Source organism: Bos mutus, chromosome 1 (genome assembly GCF_027580195.1).
Source record: "Bos mutus isolate GX-2022 chromosome 1, NWIPB_WYAK_1.1, whole genome shotgun sequence".
Classification (NCBI taxonomy): domain Eukaryota; kingdom Metazoa; phylum Chordata; class Mammalia; order Artiodactyla; family Bovidae; genus Bos; species Bos mutus.
In genome coordinates, this window is record NC_091617.1 from 7,834,165 (window position 1) to 7,844,584 (window position 10,420).

The window sequence follows — 10,420 nt, forward strand, 5'->3', positions numbered from 1 at the left end:
CCCACAGTGCCACTCTAACAGTTTTCAAACCCAGAATCCTGCTGAGGGAATTTGAAAAAGCTGATATCACATTTCTTAGCCTCACAACTCATCTGTAATTGGGCCAGGAAAGTACTGAGCACCCAAATCTAGAAGTGACAAACTTAGTTGAATCAGAATTCTGTGAGATAGATTGCTACGAAAGCTTGAGTTAGAAGAGCCTGACTGAATTTTATCAAAATTTTCACAAAGATTTTAAATGCCAGATACTGAGATTCCTAGCAGTTTGCAGTAGAAGTCAATAAACAAGCAAAAAAGTGGCAGAAATGATACATGAGCAGAAACAATGACTACGTAGACTTCAGGAAGTAAATAAAGATAGAATAGAATATGAGTTTGTCTCTTCAGAAATACCAGATATTGACACCCAGTCTCCTGTATTACAGGTGGATTCTTCACTACTGAGCCAACAAGGAAGCCCCGGGTTTCATTATTACCTCACATATCTCCTGGACAGGGAGCTTTCGTGGTAGCTCAGATGGTAAGGAATCTGCTTGTGTTTCAGATCAAGGTTCTGAATCAAGGGAGATTAAGGTTCAATCTCTGGGTCAGAAAGATCCCCTGGAGAAGGGAATGGCTACCCACTCCAGTATTCTTGCCTGGAGAATTCCATGGACAGAGGAGCCTAGAGGGCTATGGTTCATGGGGTCAAAGAGTCAGACATGACAGAGTGACGTAACACACAGCATCCCAGGCAGGGTGCTGCAGGAGCCACCAAACAGCCAGTCCTCTCTCGCCTCTACGTCAAAAAAAAAAAAAAAAAAAAATCAGAGAAAAGCCTTTTTCCCTTGCTAAGTCACTTCAGTTGTGTCCGACTCTGTGCGACCCAGTAGACGGCAGCTTACCAGGCTCCTTCGTCCTTGGGATTCTCCAGGCAAGAACACTGGAGTGGGTTGCCATTTCCTTCTCCAGTGCATGAAAGTGAAAAGTGAAAGTGAAGTAGCTCAGTCGTGTCTGACTCTTCGAGACCCCGTGGACTGCAGCCTACCAGGCTCCTCCATCCATGGGAGTTTCCAGGCCAGAGTACTGGAGTGGGGTGCCATTTCCTTCTCCAGGGGATCTTCCCAACCCAGGGATTGAACCTGGATCTCCCACATTGTAGTTAGAAGTTAACTGCCCCTCTATTTCTGTCAAATACCAACAGGAAAAACTGCAACATATCCTCTCCCCATCCACATGTTAAGCAGGCCTGAGTGAGGAGTTGACTTAAATCCCATGCTGCTGTCTTGCAGAAGCAGGTAGCAGGGCTCCAATTTCCCCCTTCCCTGGTATCAGTAGGCCTGAGCAAATAACAAATCTTCCATTCCTGGCCTTGTTGAGACAGGGCAACTTCCATTTACCAGCTGGATGTTATCCAAAGGGCAGAACAGGTGGCTGATCTTTCAACCCTCTCCTAGTAGAAGGAAGTAAGAGCAATCTAATTCACCCACTGGCATAGAGAAGGATGGAGCAAACAAGACACTGAAAAATAAATACAAAATAATGTATACATAATTTTCCAAGGAACTGATGATCAATTATGTTATCTGCAATTCATTGGCATCAAGGAAATGAAGGGCCAGGACTACTAATGACTGGGTTCTAATAGATATTTGGAGATGGGATGGAAAATAGAGTCTCACTGAATGGATATGCTTGCTTATTCAAAAACTAGTTTACCACTTGCTACTTGTCAGGGTGCAGTGGAAAAGAATCTGCCTGCCAATACAGAAGGTGCAAGAGATGAAGGTTTAATCCCTGAGTTGGGAAGATTCCCTTTAGTAAACAATGGCAACCCACTCCAGTATTCTTGCCTGGGAGATTCCATGGACAGGGGAGCCTGTCAGGCTACCATCCATGGGGTCTCAAAGAGTCTAACACAACTGAGTGACTGAGCACGCACATACACACACTGTCCAAAAACTATCTTGCAACTAAATCAGTAACATTTGTCAAATGTTGGGAGACTCAATTAGCAACTTATTTTTATATTTGATTTTAGAGAGTTGACAACATGCAAGATTTCAGTGCATTGTATAACTGTAAAAAAGATACTAATTTAGTTCCTTGTATAAGTTTAACATATGTTTCTTCATTGATATCACAGTTGTAGAAAATACCACACTTACATTTATCAAATACTTTTCTTATTACTTATATTATCTACATTCTTATACATATTGTAAGTGTATATATCTATATATGTATTGTAAGTGTGTGTGTGTGTGTGTGTATGTATAGTAAGCTGTTTGAATTTTCACAGACTAAGCACATCTTTATAACCAGCATGCAGATCAAAATCAGAGTATCAGTAGCCAACCCCATACCTCGCAGCTCTGAAAACTCCCTTTGGACTTTGCCTCTTCCAGTAGTTCCCTGCTATCCTGGATTCTAACCACATATATTTGTTGTTGTTTAATCCCTAAGTCATGTCACACTCTGACTGACCATGCGATTTCCTAGGCAAGAATACTGGAGTGGATTGCCATGCCCTCCTCCAGGGGATCTTCCCAACTCAGGCACTGAACCCACGTCTCCTGCTTGGCAGGCAGATTCTTTATCATTGTGTCATGCAGGAAGCTCCTAACATACAGATTAGTAAGTTTGCCTATTTTTCTAATGTATGTAAATCGTATAATATCACTTTTCTTCACCTAACTTCATTCTGCTCACCATTATGTTTATGGGATTCTTCTATATCATCCTGTGTATTCCCCTCAGCAAATCTTAACTGACTACTTACTATGTGCCTGCTACAGCTCTTGTTGCTCCTCTTACATCTGTAACCTATATCCCCATTACTAATGATCATTAGTGACTATTCATAATTCATACTAAATGAAAAATCAAAAACCAGTACAAAAAGTTGGTAAAATCCCTGTGAAGATTTAACTTGGTAAATGAAGTTATATTTTGGCTGATCAACTCAGCCAGAGCTCATTTTTATACTTGGCTACATTTGAATTTGTATGAAACACAAAATGGAGAACAATGCATGTGGAGTCTGCCAAGCTGAAAACAGCACATATATACTATTTTTTTTTAATGGTAAAGAAAATATTCTTTCCAGAAAATAGTTACTAGCAAGATTTATTGTGAAAGTCAACAGACTTTGGAAACTCAGTTGGAAACTCTAACACAATGTCTGCTGGGTCCTGAAGACAGTTCTGAGAGTCAACAAAACAGGGGATTGTAAGTGGAACACAAAACCTTGCATAAATCCATTCCATGAATCAATTGCCATTTGAAATAGGTGGCCAATCAAAGTGGTTGTTTATAGAGTGGAAAAGTTTTCAGTAGGTACTATAACTTATGGTACCTATTAAAAACAGAGCATTTATCAAGTTTTTCAGTACTTTTAAAAATTATTTAGCATACAAGTTACCAGAAAGATTGCATGTATGCTCAGTCACTCAGTAGTGTCCAACTCTTTGTGACCCCCATGGACTGTAGCCTTCCAGGCTCCTCAGTCAATGGTAGTTTCCATGCAAGAATACTGGAATGAGTTGCCATTTCCTCCTCCAAGGGATCTTCCCAACCCAGGGATCAAACCGATGTCTCCTACATTTCCTGCATTGGCAGGCAGATTCTTTACCACTGAGCAACCTGGGAAACCCAACCAGGGAGATGATATCACCTTAATGAAAGGAAAGTGTAGAGTAAAGAAATAGGATAGCCTGTTCACCTACAAAGCAAAGTGTCCCACTGTACCCTGTAAGAGAATCCTCTGTAACCTGCATTCAATTATGTTTTACCAAGAGAGAGACTGGTAGCAGGCAGAGGAGGCTAGGAGGTGGACCAAAACTCAAAGTGATCAAACATGAAGATGCAATTAGATGATGTCATCTCTACAGAACTCACTTTATAGAAACAATAAGCCAAGTAGCTTCTGTACATGGGTACAGAAGCCCACTTACACTAGAATTCTAGAGATATTATATAATATAATGGAAATTTTAGTGGTGCAGGGAAATGGAGTTAGCTGGAATGCAGAACATAGTCAGAAAGACTGTGTTGAGAATGTGAGAATGGTATGGATGAAACTTTCTAGAAAGTGAAAGTTGCTCAGTCATGTCCGACTGTTTGCAATCCCATAGACCTTATAGTCCTTGGAATTCTCCAGGACAGAATGCTAGAGTGGGTAACCTTTCCTTTCTGCAAGGGATTTTCCCAACCCAGGGATCAAACCCAGGTCTCGTGCATTGCAGGCGGATTCTTTACCACCTGAGACACAAGGGAAGCCCAAGAATACTGGAGTGGGTAGACTTTCCCTTCTCCAGTGGATCTTCCCAACCCAGAAATCGAATCGGGGTCTCCTGCATTGCAGGCGGATTCTTTAACCAACTGAGCTATTAGGGAAGCCCATCACTTTCTAGAAAATGACCTCAGTATCGGAAATCCTTATGGTAGAATGTACATAATCTGAACAAAAGCCAGTGTGACTAAAGTACATACCACATTCAGATCAGATCAGATCAGTCGCTCAGTCGTGTCCGACTCTTTGCGACCCCATGAATCGCAGCACGCCAGGCCTCCCTGTCCATCACCAACTCCCGGAGTTCACTCAGACTCACGTCCATTGAGTCAGTGATGCCATCCAGCCATCTCATCCTCTGTCTTCCCCTTCTCCTCCTGCCCCCAATCCCTCCCAGCAGCAGAGTCTTTTCCAATGAGTCAACTCTTCGCATGAGGTGGCCAAAGTACTGGAGTTTCAGCTTTAGCATCATTCCTTCCAAAGAAATCCCAGGGCTGATCTCCTTCAGAATGGACTGGTTGGATCTCCTTGCAGTCCAAGGGACTCTCAAGAGTCTTCTCCAACACCACAGTTCAAAGGCATCAATTCTTCGGTGCTCAGCCTTCTTCACAGTCCAACTCTCACATTAGGGAAAGTCAAATGAGGTTGATTTGGTAGGCAGGGAAAAACATTGCAGTAACTTATGGGCCATGGAAGTGACTGGCCTTGATCTTGAGAGTAATGGAAACGTAAAGACAGGCTGTAAAAGAAGTAATAGGATCAGACTTGTACTTGTTAAGTACTGTGTATGGAGTCCAGATTGAACAAAGACAAGAAGAGACAAACTAGACACATTCACCATGCCTCTATGAAGTGCTGAAACTGTGATACAATAGAGAAGAAACACCAAATGAGGTTCCAGCCTTTTCCCTCTAGTGAATATTTCCAAAGGCACTGAAAGTTAATTTCTCTGAGACTTAGGTTCTTCAACTGTAAAGTGATAATAATCTAAAATAAAATAAATAAAGCTTTTAAAAAATCACTCAAATAAATGGAAAGGTACTGATAAAAACCAAAGAACATGGCTAGTTTATATTTTAATGATTATAAATTTACACAACAAGTAAAATGAATAAAAACTTGACAAAAATATGAAAATTTACCATGAAGAGTACATGTATAGTTACACCATAAAATTAAAGAATGTCAATGTTCCAAAAGAAATATTTTAGCAACTCATTCAAAAATAATCAAGAAAGCTAGCTTAAGCCTAAAAACTCATATAAACTCATTCATTGGTGATATGAAAAGAACTGCACACTGATACACTCACACACACATACATTTTCCAGGTGTTAGAGGAGTTTAAGTTTTTTTTTTTTTAAGTAATAAATTAATTTACCACATTTAGAAATGTTTTACATCTTCTTGGAGCATAGCATAGATAATGGATGGCATGTGATTTGTCACATTGACTGGATTCTTAAAAAATCCTATCAAAGGAAAAAGTATCCAAATTCCATTAAGTTCAAGTGATGACAGCACCTCTATTTTCTTTGGATACAAAAATCTCTCAAGCATAAGTGCTGGCATTCTGTGGAGTAAAATATGTTACTTAAACAGAATCTTAAGAAAATTATTTTCCTCTTAGGATGAAATGGTGATTAATCAGTGGGAACAGAAAAGAAAGCAGGGGAAAAAAAAGAAACTGTTGCTTATATTTTTGACAAGGGCACTACTGTTCTAACAGAACAAGTGTACTTTTAGATCTTTGTAATAAGAGTAATAATTTCCTATTGTTGTCCTGTAGAAAAATATTTTGGGAATATTTAAGTAACAAAAGAATATTCTTGATTGTTGTCAGAGATATGTATTTGCTCATTTAGAGTGTAAACAAAAAGCATCCTTTCATTGCATAGAAGGATATGCTCATTAACATCATACCTTGTTGACAGCAAAACCAATACAATATTGTAAAGCAATTAACCTCCAATTAAAATAAATAAATTTATATTTAAAAATTTTGATATACTTAAAAAAAATTGAAGGAATGAATAAATGAGAGAGGCAGAGGATGGGAAAGAGGAAGGGAGAAGAGAAATAAAAAAGAAATGGAGAAGGAAGTCTAGCAGGAAGGAGAAAAAAAACAAAATTTTTTAAAAATACATAAACAGGGATCATATTTCACAACTCTCGTTTCCAGTTCATAAGTTTTAAGGATAATCAGAGCTTTCTGCTTTAAGTGAATACATGAAAATATAAGAGATGCATATTAAAAAAAAGTTAAAGTTCCCTATTCACTGTTGTTCAGTCACCTAAATAGTAACCTAAGTAAAACTCAAAAATCTAAACATATCTGTACACTTTTTAAAGCAGAAGTATGATTTTTGTTTTGTTTTATTTTGAAAATAATATATAAAGGCTCATTTGAATGTTCAAATTTTATTAACAATAGATTTGGGAGGATTATCTCTTATCTATATATGTTGATAAAATATTAAAATGTTATATAATCAGTAGTCACTCATTGCAGAAATCTAGATATCAATAGCACTGTAGGCTTAATTTTTTTTTAATTGAAGTGTAACTGACATATTAGTTTAAGGTATATGACATAATGATTCAATATTCGTATATATTACAAAATAATCAACACAATAGGTCTAGTTAACATCTGTCCCTACACATAGTCTTTTAGCCTCAATTCTTCATAAATATCATTCAGTATAAAATAATTTCTTATATAATTAGAGTTTGCAAGAAAGTGAAAATATTTCTCTTTAAGTTTACCATTGTTAGTAGCTATGACAGTAATAATACATGTTTTCCAATAAAGCATTGCAGCATCTTAGTGGCAGAAAAGGAAATTCCTAAGATTTTTTTTTACTGTAACATAACTTAAGGCGTATATAACACCTTATATATAGGGTCTGGACTCAGGCCAAACAAATAAAATAAGAATAGGAGCACTGACAGTTTTGTTTCAAAATTGGCTTAACTTCTACTTTTAGGACGTTGTAGTACTTTATGAAGCTGACTTCTGGATTCACTGTCTTTTACAGAATTCTACAAGATTGGTATTATTTTTTATAAAGATTGATTCAGGCAGATCAAGGAGGTGTTAGGATTTGAAAAGTCCTCCAAGGAGATATAAATTCTATCACATGATATTAACTTTAATTACAAATAAATGGAAAACAAAATAAGTGAAAACTGAGACTCTTTCATCATCTTACAAATGTGATGAAACACAAATTTCCAAAGCTTTTAAAGTATGTAAAACTGAGTTGGGCGATTCTATTAAACTGGTAGGAATAAATTCCTTTATTTCATGAGAGGTAGCAAAATATAAAACTAATCATGAGGAACAAGTTGTTTTAGCCAGACATGGCCCTTTAAAGCATATTTCCATCAGTTACATTAGCAAGGAAACATCAAGCTACAATATAATTCTCTGTAATTATTTTCAGCCTGTTCATTCTGATCTTTTATAGAACTAGGCTTTTTCCCTCCAGAATTACCCACATATATTCCCTTAACTTTCTTCACTGTTAGAATTACATCATTACTCAAAATAATTCTAAAAGCAAAACTGAGCCACCTAATTAAATTATTATGTTTCATGTGTATTTTATATGTGGTCTGATATTATGGGTTAAATTCATTTGAAATAAAGTGAAAATTCACTCTACTCTTTTATAAGTATACTAAAGGAACTATGTCACAGGGTAAATTTATGTTTTGATGAATTTTTATAAAAATTCTACTTTCAATATTACACATTTCTTAGGAGTATGTATATTTATGATATGTTAACAATTCTTTGAAAGCTATTAAAATGGGATTTTGCTTGTTGCAAAGCTGTGTCAAGCTGAATTTTTCTCATCACTTAGCTCAATCATTAACAATCTAAGAGCTAAAACATTAAAAACAAAGTACTGCAAACCTTCAATCATAAAACAATTAGTTCACTCACCTAAAAACCTATAGGCATTTTGGGACTATCAAACATATTTTTCCTGATTTGGGAAACATTGTAGCAATTAATATTGAATATACACAATGGAGTATTACTCAGCCATTAAAAAGAATACATTTGAATCAGTCCTAATGAGGTGGATGAAACTGGAGCCTATTATACAAAGTGAAGTAAGCCAGAAAGAAAAACACCAATACAGTATACTAACGCATATATATGGAATTTAGAAAGATGGTAACAATAACCCTGTATACGAGACAGCAAAAGAGACACTGATGTATAGAACAGTCTTTTGGACTCTGTGGGAAAGGGAGAGGGTGGGATGATTTGGGAGAATGGCATTGAAATATGTATAATATCATATATGAAATGGGTCACCAGTCCAGGTTCGATGTACGATACTGGATGCTTGGGGCTGGTGCACTGGGACGACCCAGAGGGATGGTATGGGGAGGGAGGAGGGTTCAGGATGGGGAACACATGTATACCTGTGGCAGATTCATTTTGATATATGGCAAAACCAATACAATATTGTAAAGTTAAATAAAATAAAATTTTAAAAAAAAAAAAAAAAAACAAATTAGATAGCAAAAAAATGCAAAAAAAAGTTTAAACATATTATATAAAATAAAACTAAGTGAGAGTGCTTAGTTTAAGGACTTTTAAGTAGAAAAGCAAATCAGGGAAGGGACGAAAGCTCAGATGGAAGGTAAAAGAAATAAACACAGACTATTCATGGCACCCCACTCCAATACTCTTGCCTGGAAAATCCCATGGATAGAGGATCCTGGTTGGCTGCCATCTATGGGGTCACACAGAGTCAGCCATGACTTGGGTGACTTAGCAGCATTCATAACCCACAAAACACATATGTGCATGCACTGAGGAGTGAGCAAAGAATAAGGAAGAGAAATTTGTTGAGCGTGTATAATGTGCTGACAGACATATATATGCTACCTATTTTATTTTTTCATGAACCTTCATAAACTGTTTCTTTTTAATGCCCATTTTCAAATAAGAAAATGAAAATCAGAAAAGTTCAGCAATTTGTTCAAGACCATATCATTTATAAGCAAATTCAGGTGTATCTCACTCAAAATTGTATGATGCTTCTACTATATATACTTCCTTTCTAATACTTTATCAGAAAATGGCTAGTCTTTGACAACTGGATAAACTAATTTTTAATAAGAATCAAAATAATACTTATAATTCCAACTTTCTTTCTTTCTTTCCTTCTTTCTCTTCCATTTTCTCTTCCTTTTTTCCTTCCTTCCTTCACTTTCTTGTTTTACTTTGTTCTTTTCTTTTTTAGGCTTTAATATAGACAGAATACTGGAGAAGGCAATGGCACCCCACTCCAGTACTCTTGCCTGGAAAATCCCATGGATGGAGGAGCCTGGTAGGCTGCAGTCCATGGGGTCACAAAGAGTTGGACACGACTGAGCGACTTCACTTTCCCTTTTCACTTTCACACATTGGAGAAAAAAATGACAACCCACCCCAGTGTTCTTGCCTGGAGAACCCCAGGGATGGGGGAGCCTGGTGGGCTGTCATCTATGGGGTTGCACAGTGTCGGACACGACTGAAGTAACTTAGCAGCAGCAGCAGCATAGACAGAATATCCCAATAAACTCTCTTCACTAATTTTTTTATAATTGAATACTATTCTCCTTTACCAAGGGAAGATGCCTGGTTGCTCTCCTGGTAAAGAATTGGCCTGCAATGTAGGAGACTCCGGTTGGATTCCTGCATCAGAAAGATCCACTGGAAAAGGGACAGGCCACCCACTCCAGTGTTCTTGGGCTTCCCTGGTGGCTCAGAGGGTTAGGAATCTGCCTGCAATGTGGGAGACCTAGATTTGATACCTGGGTGGGAAGATCCCCTAGAGAAGGTAACACCTACTCACTCCAGTATTCTGGCCTGGAGAATTCCAGGGACAGAGGAGGCTCACAGGCTACAGTCCATGGGGTCTCAAAGAGCCAGAAATGATTGAGCAACTTTCACTCACTCACTCCTTCTCTAACTTAAAAAAAAAGTGAACTCTAAAACGGATTTCCTTTTCCACTTGATGTACACACACACTGGTCCCTATGCATTCTGAAACAAACTTAAATAAGCAAACCGATTTAGGTTTATTCTCTCTCCAAATCTGGTAATCTGGGGAAATCAAGAAAAAAGGGAAATGC